We start from the raw sequence: 19,383 nt of genomic DNA on the forward strand, positions 1-19,383 counted from the left end.
TAATCGTTCATTTTAGATATCACTCGAAAGGATTACTCTTTGCCTTTGTATCTTTGCTGTTATTGCAAGACAAAGATTGTAAACGCTTCCTACCAAGAAATATTGATTCCATATTATCTTAGTTGTATCTTAAAGAATTCTCACTTTGTCGGTTATTTTGAAACTGGTACGGATATTCCCCGCTTTATTAAAGTTCGATTTTCGCCATTTCACATAAGCGGAAGTATTAGTATCTATTTTCCTCCCATTGAAATCTAGAGGCGATTTTTGTTTTTGCGAAAAGAAAAAGCATAAAAAATTAGCATAGCGTTCATAGTTTAACTCTGAAATCCAAAGTAGTTTAAGAACATGCCTGCAGTATGTGTTGATTGCTTACGAAGAACTGAAAAATGAAGTAACAAAGATAGAGAGAAATGGGTGAAGTTAAGCAGTCAAACATACAGTCGCATTTCAAGTATTGTCGAAGTCATACTTCAAACATTGTCAAGCAAAGTTTTGGATCGGCAATAGCAGATGGCCGATATCGAACTTGAACTCGACACAGATAACGACAGAAGGAGCAGACCTTATTGACCACCCTGCCTGAAAGATTCATAAAAACATCTCCTATACCGATATAACAACCCAATAAATACTGGCTAAACAAAAATATGGAACAATTAGGTTAAAGGGTTTCTTCTTCACAAATGGTGTATGAAGAATAATGAGATATACCATTTTTCAGCAAAACTTTTTCAAAGGTGTAAAGTGTTGCAACTAAATGGTGAGCCTAAACCTTGTTCTCTTGAAACTTATCATAGAAATTTTACAATACTGAGTCTAGCGATTGTAGAAAACATCGAAGATGGGTACTTCAATCAGTATACTCAGAAAACCACTACTGGGTGATAAAAGAAGGTATGAATTGGGGTCTTATCTTTTTCACTGATGACATCGCATGCAGGAAACAATATGTGTGCCATAAAACGGACTTTGAGAGCGACATGATCTCGCAGCGTAAATAAAGCGGCGGCAGAATACCACGATATGGTTGTCCAAACTATGATCGAGCCTCCACAAAAAAGTCACGAAAACTAAGCCACATTTCAGGAAATAATATGAAACAGCCAGGAAATAATAATAAATATTTCTAGCCAGGAAATAATATGAACATTCATTCATTAGACCAAATGATAGTTCTTTCATCTATCGACAGTCCAAATTTTATTAATGTCCCACTACTTTTCCCTTATTTCATTAATCATTATTTTGACGATTATAGATTAAGTATAAATTCCTTATCTATGGGACTCTCTTCTTGCTGTTTTTGTACTAATAGGGTTTGAAATTTCCCTTCAGCAGTTAATTTTGTATGGTACATATAACTTTTTCAAAAAATTGTTTTGTATGTGTTATCTTTTACTGAAAAAGATGATAGATCTACTTTTTATTTTATTAATTTATTATTTATTATCTAATTATTTACTAATAGAGTCTAGTACATTTGTTGAAAAACTGCCAGTTTAATATCAGAATACATAATGTATGCTTGCTGCTCTATTTTAAAAATATCGTTATCTGTGTAAAACTAAGTCCATTTTCTCTTGCAGTAACTATTTACTTTCTCATTCTCATTGAATATCTCTTTTCCAACCACTGAAGACTTGCAATGAAAGAAATCATTTCAATTAAATAACAAAAATTTTATTTTCGTGCAAAAAATCGTAATAGAAATGTGTAGCAGTAATTACGTAAATAATCCTGAAACAATCTTAACAATATTGTTTTATACTGTTACACACAGTGATCAACTATAGGAGTCTATTGAAACTCCTTTGTTAAATTTGTGTTCAGTTTGGAAGCCCTTTATTCTTAGCTATTCCGCCAACCAGCGGCCGAGCGGTAAAAGTCGCTGAACACTGCTGTAGCTCGGTCCGGGGTTCGAATCTGCCAGACAAGCTGGCTGTATGGACTTTTCGAGGTTTTTCAAATGTGTAACGAGTATACGAGCCTGCTTCCTTTAGAAAGTCCTCTAAGAAGGTATCCCTCTCCTTAGGCAGATACACCGCCAGTTCTTTGCCATGTTTAAATAAACCAAACCTCTTGTTATTTTTGCTTATAACTAGAAAGGGTTGCTGCTAAATGTGTACATGCCTGTACAAGCAATAGTTCGAACTCATGGATTTTCCCAGCCCACCAGCGGCCGAGCGGTAAAGTCGCTGAACACTGGTAGTTCGGTCCGAAGTTCGAATCCCGCGAACGGGCTGGCTGCATGGGTGTTTTCGTGGTTTTCCCCGTGTGTAGCATGTATACCAGCCAGTTACCCTTAGTAAGTCCTCCACGAAGGTATCCCTCCCCTTAGGCAGATGGCCCTCCAAGCTTTTCCGTAATTAAATAACCTAGCCTAACCTAACATGGATCTTCCGAAAACTATTTAAAAAATCAGTTAATTGCAATTTGTTCTGAAGCGTAACTTTGAGAAAAATTTGGAAGTTGCAATTAAACTTTGAATCTCTTTTTTTAGCCCAAAGGGCCGTTAGCCCCATAGAGCTATTAGTTTCGAAACGGCATTTTGCTTCGAAACACTTACAGCATTGAATCCTGTTTCAGATTGTTGCCATCAAATATTATGGCCCTGTATTATACACTCTATCCATAAATTAAGGATAATGCAAAATCAGGCAAAGGAAGAGTTAGAAGCAAAACAAATTTGACTTATTTGTAAAGCTTATTTATTGAACAAAAGGTAAAGAGCAAAAAAAAAAAAAAAAAAAGATGCTATATGTTTGATATTATTAAAAAAAATTAGCGATTTTTCCTCCCTGGAGCAAATTACAAAAAAAAAAAAACCTATTTACAAAAAACCAATATTACATGGTTGGTATGATTGTTAATACATTGTATGTCTTCCAGACGATGCAATACAGTCCGTACAACGCCTAGGCATGCTGAGTATCAAATTATCGATCTGATCTTGGGGGATATTACACCACTCAAAAAGCAATGCTCTCCGAAGTTCCGGTAGACATGTAGGAGGAGATTGACGGGCTGTAACTCGTCGGCCAAGCATGTCCAACACGTATTTTACTGGATCCAAGTCGGATGAGATTGCTGGCCAGTCCATACAGGTGATATCCTCCGACTGAAGGCATTCGCTTACGATGTTTGCACGGTGAGGACGGGCGTTGTCATCCATAAACAAAAATTGTGCGCCCATGGCGCCCCGAAACAAACGTACATGTTGTTCCAGAATGACGTCCCGATAGATTTGGCTTGTCAGGGTTCCAATTTGAACATTGGTCAATTCTGGAAGGTCAATTCTGGAACCCAGAATAATTCCACCCCAAATTCCACTCCTGCACCACCGTAACGGTGTCGTTCAATGATGTTTTCTTGGTGGTAACGGGTACCTGGAGCTCTCCATATGAAAGTCCGGCGAGAATCAGACTGCAAGCTAAACCTGGACTCGTCGAAAAACCTCACACAAGCCCACTGTTGCGGTGTCCACAATGCATGCTCTCTACTCCAGGCTAACCGCAGGCGACAGTGAATTGCAGTAAGTGGAATGCATCTGACAGGTCTACGAGCATACAGACCAATCTGCCCTAAGCGTCTGTACACGGTCTGCCTTGAAATTGTCGTACCAGTGACTGAAGAGAGCTGATGAGACAGGTCTGAGGCTGTGCTCCGCCTGTTTCTTTTGGCAGTAACTGCCAAATACCGGTCCTCATTCGGCGTTGTAATTCTGGGGCGACCTGTTCTGTTTCTGAGGGACCGATTCTGGGGCTGTAACGTCTACTCACATTACCATCATCTTGGAATCGTTGCCAAAGCCTGGAGATGACACTTTGGGCAATTCCAAGTTCGTCTGATACTTCCAGTTGGGTACGCCCACATTCCAGACTGCCGATAATTCTACCACGTAAAAAATCATCCAAATGCGTCCTTTGTGTCATAACTATTCGGTTATTGCACTGAAATGCTTATAGAGCGCCTGCGAACAATTTTACTTTTTTGCCTGTATTCCTTATATATCACTCTCTTACACTCTCGTCATTGTGACGTACCATCGGTGTCATCTGGTTGCTTCCTGAAATTTGCATATGATTCTTGAAGATGTGTGTAGTGATTTTACATGTAATATATTTATTTTAGAGTTCGATTTCCGCGTGACTTCGAATTATCCTTAATTTATGGACATGAGTGTATTTAAAGAAATTAAATAATGAAGAATCTGCATAAATATATATATATGTTTCTCGCACTGTAAAACAGCAACGGTATCTAGATTCATAAAATTTTGAATAACATAGTTCTCCTCTCAAATATGGGGAGCTCGAAACCCGAATTTGGAATTTGTTTTATTATCTATTTCATACTTCGTAAAAAACTTAACGAATTTTTGATTAATAAACTCATTAACTTCGAGTATAAGGGCAAGAAAAACATTTTTATCTCTAACGCGCAAGACTGTCTAGCGGAAATTCTAAAGAGATGGTGTTTTTAAATATTTTTAGCCCAAATGCTCTCGAAACGTGTCTCTGTGTAAACGAAGAAAAACGCCCCTTTAGGCGTAATATAAAATCTAAAAGCTTTCAGATTTTCCTTTATTATTATTATTTTAATATGGCGCTCCGCGGCTCATTGTTTTTCATCAATTTTACAATTACATCATTCAATAGGAAACATTAATGAAAAAATTCATTTTGAATGATTCATCATCTCTCAGATCAATAAAAATTAAATTATTTGCAAAGATCTATATGTCGAAATATTAATAATTGACCATATGCTTGGATCATTATGGCAGCATACGATTTACGAATGTCTCTAAAAAAGTTTCTAAGAATTAGTTTGCAAGAATTTTGCATCAAATGATACATATACGGATTTTATATATTACATATGATATGATACATATAACGATATGTTACATATAAAGACTAAAGATTGCCGGCTTTTATTTTGCTTTTATGCACGAAATGCAGATGCACATTAAATTCACATAAGTTATGTGCAACATATGATTAATTTCCAATTTACTAATTTTCAATAAGTATATAGTAAATATCCTCTTTTATTTACTAACAATTCAGACGTTCTGAGAAGTTACATAAATTCATATAATTGTGGTCAGGCGTAATTTAAATGTTGCTTACCTTTAGAGTTCTAAATAGGCTTGGATTCTTTATTTCCAAGTTTTTATTCTTGCTTTTTATAGTTTCGTGATTGAAGGTTTCTCCCTTTCCGATTAATAATGTTGCTTGGTTTGTACTTCGAAGTTTTAGTATATTGCATTTCACAACGTTTTAAGTTATGGAATAGAATTATTTCTCTTCGGAAAGCGCAAAAATATATCCTTAAATCCACAACTTGTTAATGTGCAACATTTTGAAAGGAGAATAAATTTAAAAGTAGCAGACGATATTTCTCATTTCAAAGTTGTTGCCAGAAAATTTCACCCTAAAACATTGCCCCCCCTTTTTTTTCTAATTCTTTACCGAAGTCGTTCTAAAAATGTGTAAACACGTTCTGTTCGTAATTATAACTAGAGTCGAAGCATAGTTTACGACTGTAAGAAGTTTAATTTGAATTATAATTGAAAGATTGAAAACATGTTTTGGAATTTTAGGTGTTCCCCCCCCCTAATTTTTAAGTGACAAAAGACACGGGCAATTTTAACTTATTTTTTGTTACTTAGAAATTATGCGAAATTATTACAACATTGCAGTGAATAAATCAAACGAACTACTTTTACTCTATTTATGTTTCGAAAATTCGATACATAACCGAATTTATATTATACTTACTGATTTGTAACATTTTCCTGCTTTAAGCACTTTTAACATTACGGTATAAGATAAAATTAATTTTATTTTAAAATTTCACTTATGTGAAGCATTTAATAATTGAAGTGGTACTTGGTTGCTTGCTCATTCGTTTAGTAAAGAAACTGATCTTAACCACTTAAGTGAACACATAGCATAATTATCACCCTTTGCACTTTAGAAATCGCAGCAGTGTAACAACCCTCGTTTTCCCTAAAACTCGACTCAGAGTTAGCGTGATAACACGTAGTTAACAGAGTCAACGAAAGGAAATATTTTCGGTAAAAAACTACAGCAAAATGTTCTTATTATTCATAAAATCATCGATAAATTACAGTTAGGATGATCTAAAAGATAGATATGAGTCTGGGTTTGTCTGAATTTAGTGTAATTGGCCTTAACATGATGGAATAATGCATTGAAATTAGAATCAGAATTAAATTTGGCTGAGAATAAACCAGGAAATTGTTGAAACTGAAAAGCAAAATATTAACACTCCAGAAAAACATTACAGAAACGTCAAAGATATTACATAAATGTATCGAACCACTTGCTCAAAAAATAGCATCGAAAACCTCTTTTTTAAACGAACTTCAGCTTTCATTTCATATTGCCCTAAAAACAACTGAATATAAGAAACAAACTAGAGTATTTCGTTTATTTAAAACTCATTTAAGTACTTTTTAATACAAATTTCGGATTGCTCGCTGAAACTCTAGCTACAGAAAGCTAGATTAGGCTGGGTTAACTGAACGAAGCAAAGCTAACGAGGGTTGTTTGCCTAAGAATGGAATTTTCGTGAAAGACTTTCTAAGACAAACTGGATCATATTGAGTCGAACTCCCAGCATTTAGCGATCTTAACCACTCGGCCAATGGTGGAGTGACAGAAAACTAGAATAACACAGAAAATAGGTTTTATTATCCCTAAACAGATAAATTTTGGATTATATTTGACATATATTATACGCTAAATAAAAGAAACTATTCGTTTGGTTTAATCAAACACGACAAAACGCGCAAAGACTTCCTGCTTGCTAAAGAAGTGACTTCAGGCAGGATTTTCTAATGGAAACCGGATCGTATTCGATTTTTAGTGAAGAAAACCGCGATAATACCTATGTAGGTAATAAATACATTTTCCAAGATTCGACTACAAATAGACCTACCAGTGTTTGGCAGTCTTACTAATTCGGCCACTAGTAAATATAAAATGTTCGAAATACTACAGGTAATGATACACTACCTCAATTCCCTTTTCTTAAACAATATTTTGCACTATAAAATAATTGAATTATCTATAAAATTAAAATATTCAGAAGAGATGGTACAAAGTAGTAGAATATTGTGCTTTTTTCCAAAAACTTGTTGAAGAGTATAAAATTATACTTAGTTTAATACTATAGAACTGTTATATATAAAGAGAATTCTTCAAGGTGTAGCTTATAATTAATATATTGAATATAAGTTAATCATGTGCAGAAATCTAAAAAGTTGCACTAGTGAATCTACAAATAGATAAGAAATTAAAATATTCTCAAGCAGACATGCGTCTAGTATCAAGATAATATTCCAATAAACGTCGTTTTTAAAATAATCACTTCAGTGTGAAATGAAGTGTATATTGATGCAAATATTCGGTATAGTAATGCATTAATTCCGAGTTTTAACCCTAGAGATAGACTCGGTAAGACGAAGTTACACTGATAAGAAATCATTACTTTCCGGTTAAATATTACCTAACAAAAAAGTGTACAACTGCAGAAAGAAAACAGATATTCATTCAAAATCGGACAGTCTCGGGTTGAATTTTCCCCTATTACCATCTCCTCCATTAGCACGTTGCAAATTCAAGGCTGTAGGCGACAAAAAATTTTAGTTAACCTTTAAAAGGGGTCCATACATGAAAAAAAAGTTGCGGATCCTTGATCATAAAAATTGTAGTTCAAAAGGATATTATTGTAACTTTCAACGCCGTGTATTAGCTCATGTTTATGAAGGTGTTTTTGTAGTTGTCTATATCTTATCAGCTTTATCATTTTGGATAACACACCTCTGAATTGAATTTACTACAAGAAGTATACTGGAGGTTTATTCCTGTACATAGCCAAAGCTTTCGACCGTGTTCGGATGGACGCACTAATATACAAAAAGTTACTGGAATAATAATGCATTAATTCCGAGTTCCATGGAGATAGACTCGTTAAGATTTTATAAGATTTGATAAGAAATCATTACGGAGTATATTTTGGCAAATTGGAAAGCTGCTAAGGAAGGCACGTTGATTAGTTATTATCTTTAAGTTATTTAATGTGCAATTATTTATATTATGATAATGCTATACGCTATGTGTTACAGTGAAAAATGCAAAGGGATCGATGAAAAAAGCTTTAAAAGGGGTCCATGCATGAAAAAAAATGCTTCGGATCCCTGATCTAAACTGCCACTATCTTCATGACTAGAATATGTTATACATTTTTTCAGATTACACTTGTTTGTCTTTGCTTTACAAAATTATATCGTCTTTTGGAGAAAACAACAGCACGTCAACTAACGATCGAAAGTTAATAAATTTATTGAGATATGAAAGAATATTGAATATAAATGAAGAAAAAATCCCTCCAGTAGTGTATATATTCACAGAAAATGGAAAACATTAGTTGTTAATCTGTCTAAAGCTATAACGCTATAATTAAATTTAACGTCACATATGATAAAGCCGTTTTATGATTTCCAGGGCAGAATGCAAGTTGCGAGTAAAGACCCTGCCAACTTCAAGCGGATTTAAAATGATACTTTAAGGAACAAAAACATATTTTTGATGTCTCATGTTCATCAAGTGAGTATGGCGTCTTAAGCAATATGTATTATAACAAATAAAGTATAAAAATTCAGAGAAATCTGCAGCCTCTATCACTGTTACCGTAGAAAACTGAGTGTTATAATGCGAAGCTATGAATCCCGGAGAATACTGAAAGTTTCTTGAAAACGATATAGTTCTTGTTGTAGAAAATTTATGTATGTGGTGAATTCCTTTTTTTAGTCCAAAGCGGCTTTGTACCTTAAGGACTATGGTTTCGTTTTGGCGTTTTTAGTCGAATCACTTTAAACGGTGTATCACTTTTCAAATTGTTGCCACCAAATGTTACACCCCTGCATTATGTTTAAAGAAATTAAATAATGAAGAATCTGCATAAATGTATGTATGTTTCTCGCATTGTGATAAAACAACGGTACCTAGAGTCAACCAGGTTTGAATGACGTAATCCTACTGCTAATACGGGCATCTGAAAGCCCAAATTTGAAATTTGGGATTTGTTTTATTATCGATTTCATATTTTGTAAAACATAAACGAATTTTTAATTAACAAACTCAACGATTTACAAGGGAACAATGGCAACACTTTACGGGGTGGGGGAAACCTTTTTATCTCCAGCGCGCGGAACTGTGTATCGGAAATTCTAAAGATAGGCTCATTTTAAAATTATTTTGCGACATTGCTGTTGAACTGAATTTTATGGTTTAAGTGCAAAGAACATGATATTTAATAAATAAAGGTAACACACAAAACGTTAAAAAAAACGCCCCTTTGGACGTAATTTAAAATCTGAAACCTTTTAGATTTTTTTTTTTTTTTTTTTTTTTTTTTTTAAAGCAATTAACGTCTTATCATACATGTAAGTCTCCTACTAGAATGGGCAAACTAAAGCAAATCAATATAATTCTTTGGTCATCAAATTCGCTAGGTTACGACCAACATAACTTTGAAATGTGTGTTCTTTAACTGATTTCAAGAAATTAAATTGCATATATTTTTTATTTGGAGACTTCATGGGCATGTTTTAATCAAAAGGCTGCGAACTACTATGAAATAATACTTCGAACTATTTACAAGCTCTCCTAAAAGCCAAGGAGGATACTATATATTTTTTTTAACCGCTTAAATTATTATTAACCGCTTAAACATCTAAATTATTTTAGTACTTTAAATTACTTAAATTTTGTAATATATTTTCTTTCAAACAGCAATTTTCTATAAATTTACATTTAAAAGGATTACATCACATAGATTGTATAGAAATGCAGATGATATTGATTCAAATTTGTTACTAACTATCCTTCATGAAATCCATTAGACTTGCAAATCATTAAAAAAAATTTTCCAGAGAATTCAATTTTTGTTAATTATAAAGGAAAACAATTTAAACCTGCAATAGACGCCGAAAACAGATTCTTGAGGATGAATAATTTAAGTATATTATTTTTGGTTTGTGCTAAATATTGAAAAATCCTATGTTTATTAAAACCGTATTTATTTTTTACACCAGCGGCCGAGCGGTAAAGTCGCTGAACACTGGTAGTTCGGTTTGAGGTTCGAATCCCGCGAACGGGCTGGCTGCATGGGCGTTTTCGTGGTTTTCCCCATGTGTAATGTGTATACGAGCTAGTTTCCCTTAGAAAGTCCTCCACGAAGGCATCCCTCCCCTTAGGCAGATAGCCCTCGAGGCTTTGCCATAATCACGCACACACACACATTATTTTTTACAGCACTGTACAAAAATATAAAAATTCAGTTATTCCTCAAACTAAAAATGATTATCACTTGCCACAAATTCATAGTCTTGATAAAGTGGAATGGGGGGAAAAGTATGATTTCTTTGATCTAAGGCAAAAATTACCTTTTATGAGAAAATGCAAGTGATAAATAGAAACCATTTTGCCATTGTCATTTTAATAGGTTCCACTCCAGTTCTGTACAGGTCTATGGACAATATATTTATCACACAGAAACTTCCCACTGCCGATGTGAAAGTGATTATATTTTTTACCTGGTCTTTGAACCGCTGTATACACAAAGTGTTCCCTGCCATTCTAAATATGGAAGAAAGCATCCTCAGCCATAACCTTCAAATTCATCGATGCGTGTAAGCGAGTAGGGATTTGTTTATTTTAGGAACTTTGGAACGCATGAATAGCGGAATAGCTTCACTAACAAACGTTTACACTTGACCTTGGAACAATTATTACTTGTCGGTTACTTTACCTACCTAGATCATTGATGCTTTGCATATTAATAATTGCATTATTCTGTATCCTATTAAGCATGCCTCTACGTTGAGATTAGGCGCCAATCCTGTCGCATATTACATAAAAAATATACTTTTTCTGCTACTTTATCGCTAAAAAAATATTCCCAATACAATTGTGCTAACGACATTCTTTAATGCCATGGAATTCTCACTATGCCCGCACAAAATGATTACGTAAAAGGAATAAAAGGAAAGCTAAGAATTTGATTACAAGAACTGTCGTTAAAATATGTTTATTTAGAACTTAATAAATGTGTGCCAAAAGAAACAATACAGTTTTATTGTTAATGATTGAGAAAATACGCCTTCATGAGAAATCAAGATTCTTTTCCATTCAAAACTTTGGTTTAACTGCTTACTTTTTGTTAGTCCAAAGGGGCAATTTACCCAGAGGGACCATTAATTTCGTTTTGGCATTTTGCGTTGGTTCACTATAAATGTCGGTTCATTTTTTAAATTGTTACCACCAAATATTACAGCCCTGTATTATATTTAAAGAAATTAAATAATGAAGAATCTGCATGAATGTATGTATGTACCTAGAGCCATCAAGTTTTGAATAACGCACGTTTCCACCAGAATATGGGCATCTGGAAGCCCAAATTTGGAATCTGGAATTAATTTTATTATCTATTTCATACTTTGTAAAACTTTAACGAATTTTTAATTAACAAACTCAACGATTTCAAAGCGAGCGATGGCAAAACTCTACGGAAAAACAATAACAACAAAAATATCTCCTGCGCGCGAGACTATGTATCTTAAATTCTAAAGATATGCTTCATTTTAAAATTATCTTGCGATATTGCTTTTGAACTAAATTTTATGGTTTAGAACATGATATTTAATAAATAAAGGTAACACACAAAACGTTAAAAAAGCCCCTTTGAGCATAATGTAAAATCTAGGTTTCAGATTTTAATTTTTTTTTTAATTTCAAATTTTGTTGACCTTTTCGCCTCCTTCGCAACTCGTCTCAGAAGAAAGTATGCATGCATTACGCGTAAGCTGGCTGCGATATCGAAGAGAACGCCTGCTACTGTAGAGGTAAGTAGTATACCTCTACTGAAGAGATAAGCTCTCCTGCAGTTTTCTTGGCAGCACTTTTTACATAATGAATACCAAGTTTTGACCATATGACCATAGTAGCAAATATGAGGGAGTTAGCGTATAAAGTACAGTTAAATGTTTTTCATAGAAACTGCTTTTTTGGGGTTGCCTGTAGTAGGCATGGCATTAAATTTTCAAGTTTGTCATCTAGTGGAATGACATTTAATGATTTCAATTTCAGATAAACGAGCAAGATTTAAAAGTAAGGAGGCTGCTAACCTTCAATACAGTAAAGTTTTTGTAGAAAAACTTTGAAATTAAAAAAAAAAATAAAAATAAATGGTGAAGATAATATATATAGTAAGTACATTAGGTAAGAGATAAATAGCGCTAATAGCTGCTATTTAGCATATCAAATGTTGTATGATCTTAAATTCACCCTTAGTGCGAAATCGAGTTATACTACTACTTGTGCAATTGCTGCTAAGTAAGTTAATAATAATTTATTTATTAAATAATATTGATTATATTATCTCCTAAGCTTAATTATAGTAGAATTATCTGAAAAGAGTGAATCCATATTTAGTAAGTTCTATTTCGAAAGATGTTTTGAAGTTACTTGAATGTAAATTGTTAAAAATGTTTAACGAGGACTTGAATTAAATCATGAATAACAAAATTTCAATTGCAAATGGAATAAATTAAAAGCAAGTAATTAAATTAAATGCAAGTAATCATTGCCATTGATCGGAAATTAGTTGACTTTTCAAGGGGAACAAATCAACTCCCGTTCAATGAACAATAATTAAGAAATAAATACGAAGGTGTTTCGTCCTTTACTCGAGCAATAAGGCGATGCCAAACCGGCAATTCAAGCTAGTCCAAACATTTCCGTGAATAGAAGGTATTAAGAACCAAAGCAGAGAACCAAAGAACTCATTACGATTAAGCATTTTAGCTAATTCAATTTTGAGTGAAAAGCAATTTCTGCAGTAAAATTGATATCGCTCGAGTAACCGTCCCCCGACAACCTCGTGTTTATGCATTTTAGTACAATATTATTTATAAAAATTAAACATTGGAAATTGTCATTATGAAATAGAATTCAAAGTAGTTGAAGTAAACATTAGAAAATTACAAAATATAAGAAAAATAATGCAATCTTTGTAAAACTAACCAAAAAATAAAAAAAAAGCTTTTAAAAAATATATAAGAAAATTTAACGTACATGAAGATATAAAGGCCAGAAAAGCATTAATTAACTTACGTTCTTTCTCGTGGGGAGTGGGCACAGTGTTTTCTTCGCGTCTGACTCAGAAGGGTTGTATTTAAGAAAATTCTTTTGCGGCAGCGGGGGCTTTGAATTATATCAGTCGGTAAGACTTGTGTGAAGTAATTTATGGTAGTGCGAGGGACTAGGAATTCTTGAGGGACGTATGCTGTGGAGCTCTTATTTGAGTGAAACCGTCTGTTAAAATTTTTTTGAAAATACTAGTGAATGGAAATTAATTCATTTCTGGCTAATTGTCGTGTCGTAACGATCAAGAAATTAAGAAAAGGAAAAAAGGGATTTTCACTGTCAAAGAGCTATTTGATAGACTAAAGATTATGAAATAGGCCCATTTTTTTAATAACAGCATAAGTCTGAAGAGAATTAGCTTTTTGCATTATATACAGCTTAGTATGTACAAATCCTTTAACTGATAGTCATCAAACTTATACCGCCTTCTCAGGTTTAGGAACAAATTATCATATCCCTATCAGTTAACTGATTTAAAGTGAGTATTTAACGCCTGCTCTTTTAAGGCAATGGTTAATAAATTGATTGGGTATTAGATTATTTTTGAGAATTTTAATAAGGAGCAAAATTTCGCGTTGTAGATCTATCGTATCTGTGCAGATATTTTTAATTCGTTGTATTTGATTTATTATTGTATTGTTAATTACTTTTTTGGATATGTTGGAATTCCAACTTATTAATTTGTTAGTATTGAAATTGAAGTTTCTTGTTTTGTCAAAAAGTAAAATTTTTTTGTAGTTAATGATTTGAAGATCTAGATAGTCTATGCTATTTTGTGAATTATTAGTTTTATTAAGTGTAAGACAATTTGGATAAATCTCGGAGTGTTCAATTTTATTAAAATTATTAATTGTAATAAGGTCATCAATATATCTGTAAGTGTGCTTGTAGTCATTTAATTCTTGTGGTTGTAGATTTTTTTGGAAGTTAAATTCTTTGATAAATAAAAAGATATTACAGAGCGAGGTACTGGAATGAGAGCCTATTGGTAGTCCTCTGACTTGTTTAAAAAAAAGTTGATTTTGAAATTTGATGTAGTTATGAAACAGTGTGCATTTTAGGTAGGTTTTCCATTTGTTAAGACTCATAATCGTTATCATATCAGGGAAGAGTTTAAGCAGATCTAGTAGACTAGCATAGATTTCTTGTAGAGGAAGTGAGGTATATAAGTTTTCAAAGTCATAGCAGTTAATGTTTTGTATGTTAATTGTTTGAATGGCATTAATGACAGGAGTGTTATTATGGATGATACAGCAATAGTTATGATTAGTGTTACAATCGTTGAAAATAAATTTACAGATTTTTTTTAAGTTGAATTGAAAAATAATAGTCTACATTTTTCTTGTAATTATTAGTTCCATTTGCTATAAATCTGAATTTTAATGGTGTTTTATGGAATTTGGGAAGTGCATATAGGTTAGTAAATCTGTTGTAGTTTGGATTTAAAGTAATATTTAGTTTTTTATGAAAAGTTTTAATTCTGTTTATTATAGATGTTTTTGCAAGGTTGGCTAATTGCTAAGTAGTTGCGTTGAAAAGTTCTTTATGAATAATTTCTGCGTAGAATTGTTTTCATATAATGCTAAAGTTATTATTTGCTTTATCTATTTTTGTAATAGTAAAAAGCTTTTTTTAATTTTTTAATATCTGATGTAAGTTGCGACCAATTCAATTTACTTTTAAACTTCAGATGATTGGTTTCGGTGAAAATGCGTTGAAGAATTTTATCTTTCCATGTTAAAAAGATATTTATAGGTAAATTCAGTTGATAGCTTGCTTTAAATTCGTTTATGTTGTTTTCGAAAGTCTTGCAACAGTAATTTTAATTTATGTTTCTGACTGGTCTAAATTTTGCACCATAGCTCATTAGTGTTTTTAGTTGGTCTTGGATGATATTCAGGTTGCCAGTAATTATGTGCTGGTGATAAGAATCTACGTAAATACTGTGGTGACTTACAATGTCATTCTGCTAAAAAATTCTATTCAATCTTGTTGTTTTTAAGATTAATAAAAAAAGGTGGTGAAATAGTATTTGCGAAATGTCAAAGGACTTCTATAATACGCTTAATTTCTTTGCGACAGGGAAAGTGAGATTAATAAATAAAATCAATTCTAGAGAAATCTGTGCACGAACCCTTTCCTTCAAAAAACTGTGACGTAACGACATAATCTTGAAACTGTGTTTTCCAGCAACGTAGCATTTACTTTTTAAAAAATGTGGAGAATTGCCCAATTAACATATTTTTATCATTCTTGTTTTAAAAAAATGACTTTCTTTTAAAATCTGTGAAAGTTTGTGAGTTTTGTAACCGATATATTTATAGACGTCGAAATTATAGGCGTCAAATAATGAAAAAAATCCTGCAACATTCGAAAAGTCGCTAAAGTATCAGAAATTCAGTTAAAAAATTCAAAAAAAAAATTCACTTAAAAAATCTTTTTTCGATCTATACGGTAGTGCAAACAATAAAATTCGGAGATTTTTATTTTGTTTATTAAACTCAGATACGTGTGAAAAATTATTTAAATGTTAAATTAAAAGAAATCGAAATTGAATTTTGTAAACGTCGCTTCATCACGTTGTATTGTCTTCCACAATCAGTGTGTATACAAAATATGAACTCGATAGCTTATCGAGAAGAAGTTTAAAAGTCGATGACAAACTTCTGACCGTAGCGATAAATACCCATAAAAGAGCTTTTTTTTTTTTAAAAAAAAAAAAAAAAAAAAAAAAAAACTTATAATAATATGTATAATTAATAATTTTTTTAAAGTTTTATTACGTTCACTATAATTTCCTAACTCTCTAGGATGTTTCCACTTTTTGAAGTTATTCTTCCAAACTAGAAGCTTTATTCCTTAATTTTTTTATCATTAATCAATAAAATATATGGGATCCAACTTCTGCCCATGGAAGGACAAATTTAATATACAGAATGAAACAAAATTTACGGTCACAACAATAAAAGGTCAGAGAACTTAAAAAAAAAAAAAAAAAAAAAAAAAAGCCATACAATGTGAGGTCGGAAAGCTAACGATGAGCCGCGAGTGGGCGCTTTCTCTGGAATGGATGAAACCAAAGAATATGTATATTAAGAAGAAAGCTTCTTCACAGAAGGTGGCTCCTTCAGACCGCAGAGGGAAAAAACGCTCAAGTTTACAGGGGTATCCACGACGCAGCCTTAATACGTTCTTGTGCATGTGTCAAATAGCTGTCGAAGCAGATCCAGTATTAGTATCTTTTGGATATGCGCGAAACACACTCTATAACACACACACACACACACACACACACACACAAAAAAAAAAAAAAAAATCGACGCATCAAGAAGGAATCATCCGATTGCTTTGAAATGTCGTGTGCATAAATGTTTTTACCAAATATGCAAATGATTAAAATTTGGTGTTCAATGAATAAACACTGCGATCTCGAACGCATCGGAACTGCGCTTCCAGCAGATATATATAAGGAGATGATATTGAACTGTTGTTACAAATTTATTTTGCATTGCGATTTAGGATTCCTTTCAACGAATGAAAAAATGCCTCGCCGCAGGATTCGAGCTCATTACGAACAACTATCAGAGTTGAAAGAGGTTATATTATTGGATTGAAAGAGGCAAATTGGAAAATCGCTCGTCATATAAGTCGAAGCGATACGATGATTAGAAGATGCTGGCAAGAATGGGTGGATAATGACAGATTTCAGCGTCATGATGGTAGTGATTGACCTAGGGCCACAACAGATTGAAAGGACAGAGTGATTGTAAGATCAGCTGTCACAACGCCTAATTCATCGCTATCAATCATGAGAAGATCAGACCTATGAGCTGTCTTACAGGTTGTCAGACACGTCCTTGTCCAGCCAGATAGCTCTCCCATCGAGCACGTCTGGGATATGATGGGAAGGCGACTGTATCTACCAGGGAATGTTGATGACCTAGCCTAGTTGTTCGTAATAATCAATTGAAGCAAATATGGCAAGAAATACCGCAAGAGACCATCCGGGAGCTTTTTCAGTCTATGCCACGCCGTGTGGCAGCTTGCATCCAGGCTAGAGGTGGTCAACACCTTATTGAGCTATTTAGTTTGTAACTATGTAAATCTGAAATAAATCATTCAATTGTTCTGAAATTTTAGTCATTTTCTATTCTGTACATAATCTTTCTATCCACCAATTTTTGTTTCCATCGGACAACCCCTTCTTGGTGCGTCGATTTTTTTGTTATGGCGTGTAGTTGTCGAGTCGCCGTCGAATGTCCCGTTTGTCAAGAGTTCGAAGTTCTGCGATACCATTTCCCCCCTCTCCGTATCATTGTAAATCAAAACAACGATCCACACAAGTAGATTAATTAATGGGTAATTTATTTTGAGTAACAAAATTTACGAAAATAAGAGTTTAAATTATCACGAAATGCTTTGCCAAAGATTCAATCCTATAAGTTCTTTGATTTTGTACCGTATTCCTCAATTTCCTGTACACATGCCGATCTGGAGACGTGAATGTCTATGGAAGCTTTCTTTTTACATACACGTTTTCTGATGAAATGTCGCTTTTCACAGAACCCTTCATTTAGCTGCTATTAGTCACCAGAGATGCAGTAATATTCGAAAGTGAAAGAAGGCTTATGTGCATGTTATGTACTACGAGGCTGCAAACGGCAAAGCCGCAGAAGTGGTAAGACTTCGCCAGGAGCGATTTCCAAGAGGCCGTTGTCCGATCAGAGAATATTTCAAAGCTTACGCAGGCAAATCTTGGAGAGGGTTCGTTTCATCGTCAAAGGCATAACACAGGTCGACCAAGGAGGGCCAGAAAAATATAAAAATACAAGAAAAGTATACCATATTAAGTTAATAGGAATATACATCGATATACAATATGGCTAGATACAACTGAAGATGGTGCTTTACTAGTCACGAAACATTACAGCGTGCCTGGTGGCCTTAACTGATCAGTCTCATCTCTGAGAACATAAAGAAATACAGGTCTTAATGCAGGATACCGCATGTCTGTTTTTGCAGGTGTTAGCGATCCATGCAAGGCAACTCTCAGTTGTTGGTTTCTGGAGATGGTAACTACCATCTCCAGAAAGGTAAATGAGCAATTAAATACTGTTGGGGGTCACCCATATGTAAATCTTTGTACAAGCGAATGTACCTTAATCTGTTGGTTTCATGGAAAGTGATTAATGAACTTAAGAACAAACACAAACTCTAAAAAAAAGCTGTTAAAACTCATATACCAAAATATCATTGCATCCATTTATGGCTGATCCACCAATAGCCAAGAGAATAAGACTAGAGTAATTATAATTTGATAGGATTTGAATTAAGGCATTTTCCCTTGTGTAATGTTAATATAAGCCATTGTCCCTTAAAATTTTCCATGAAACATACCTCTGCTTAGGGGCATAGCTCTCGCTTGCGTTTCGGTAACCAGTTACAGAAATAAACAATTTACAGGTTTATTTCTGTAACTAAAAAACCACAACGAAAAATCGAGTGGGTAAAAATTATCTGATGTTTAGAAGATATTAAAGCCGTTCATCCTAAACACGGAAAAGTGGCTTGAAGTCAAAGTGTTTATTTGAACTAACTGCAGAATTTGTGGGCTTTGTTAACATCTAACCGAAAAACTTATTTATTTAGAATCGTACCAGGAAAACATTTCTGATCATTCAACATGTAATTTTTATTTACAAATTTCATACATGTTCTATATTCATACATGTATTTCATAATGTATTCCACATTCATAATATATTCCATACATATATTTCATAATGTATTCCACATTTGATATATTTCATAATGTATATTATCTTAAATTTATAACTTTTTTAGAGTGAACTTTTTAAAAATTAAATTCGTACTAGCATTTTAAGTATTTTCCTTTGGACCTTTTTCTGCAAATAAAAGTTGCCACCTACCAATATGATTAATGCCAATATTAGATAAGCATGAAGTTGAAACACTCTGATAAGGTCTTTCTTTGCCTTAGTTTCAAGGAACTCTGACCAATATTTCATGCTATATCTGTAACTTGTATCGGGTCATTTTCTAACAAAATAAAAAGCTATCTGCTTCTATTGCCACCAGTTTTTATGGCAACATATTAAGTTCCTTTTACTAATTA

Source organism: Stegodyphus dumicola, chromosome 4 (genome assembly GCF_044657685.1).
Source record: "Stegodyphus dumicola isolate Sdum_Otavi_A_Nest chromosome 4, ASM4465768v1".
Lineage (NCBI taxonomy): Eukaryota > Metazoa > Arthropoda > Arachnida > Araneae > Eresidae > Stegodyphus > Stegodyphus dumicola.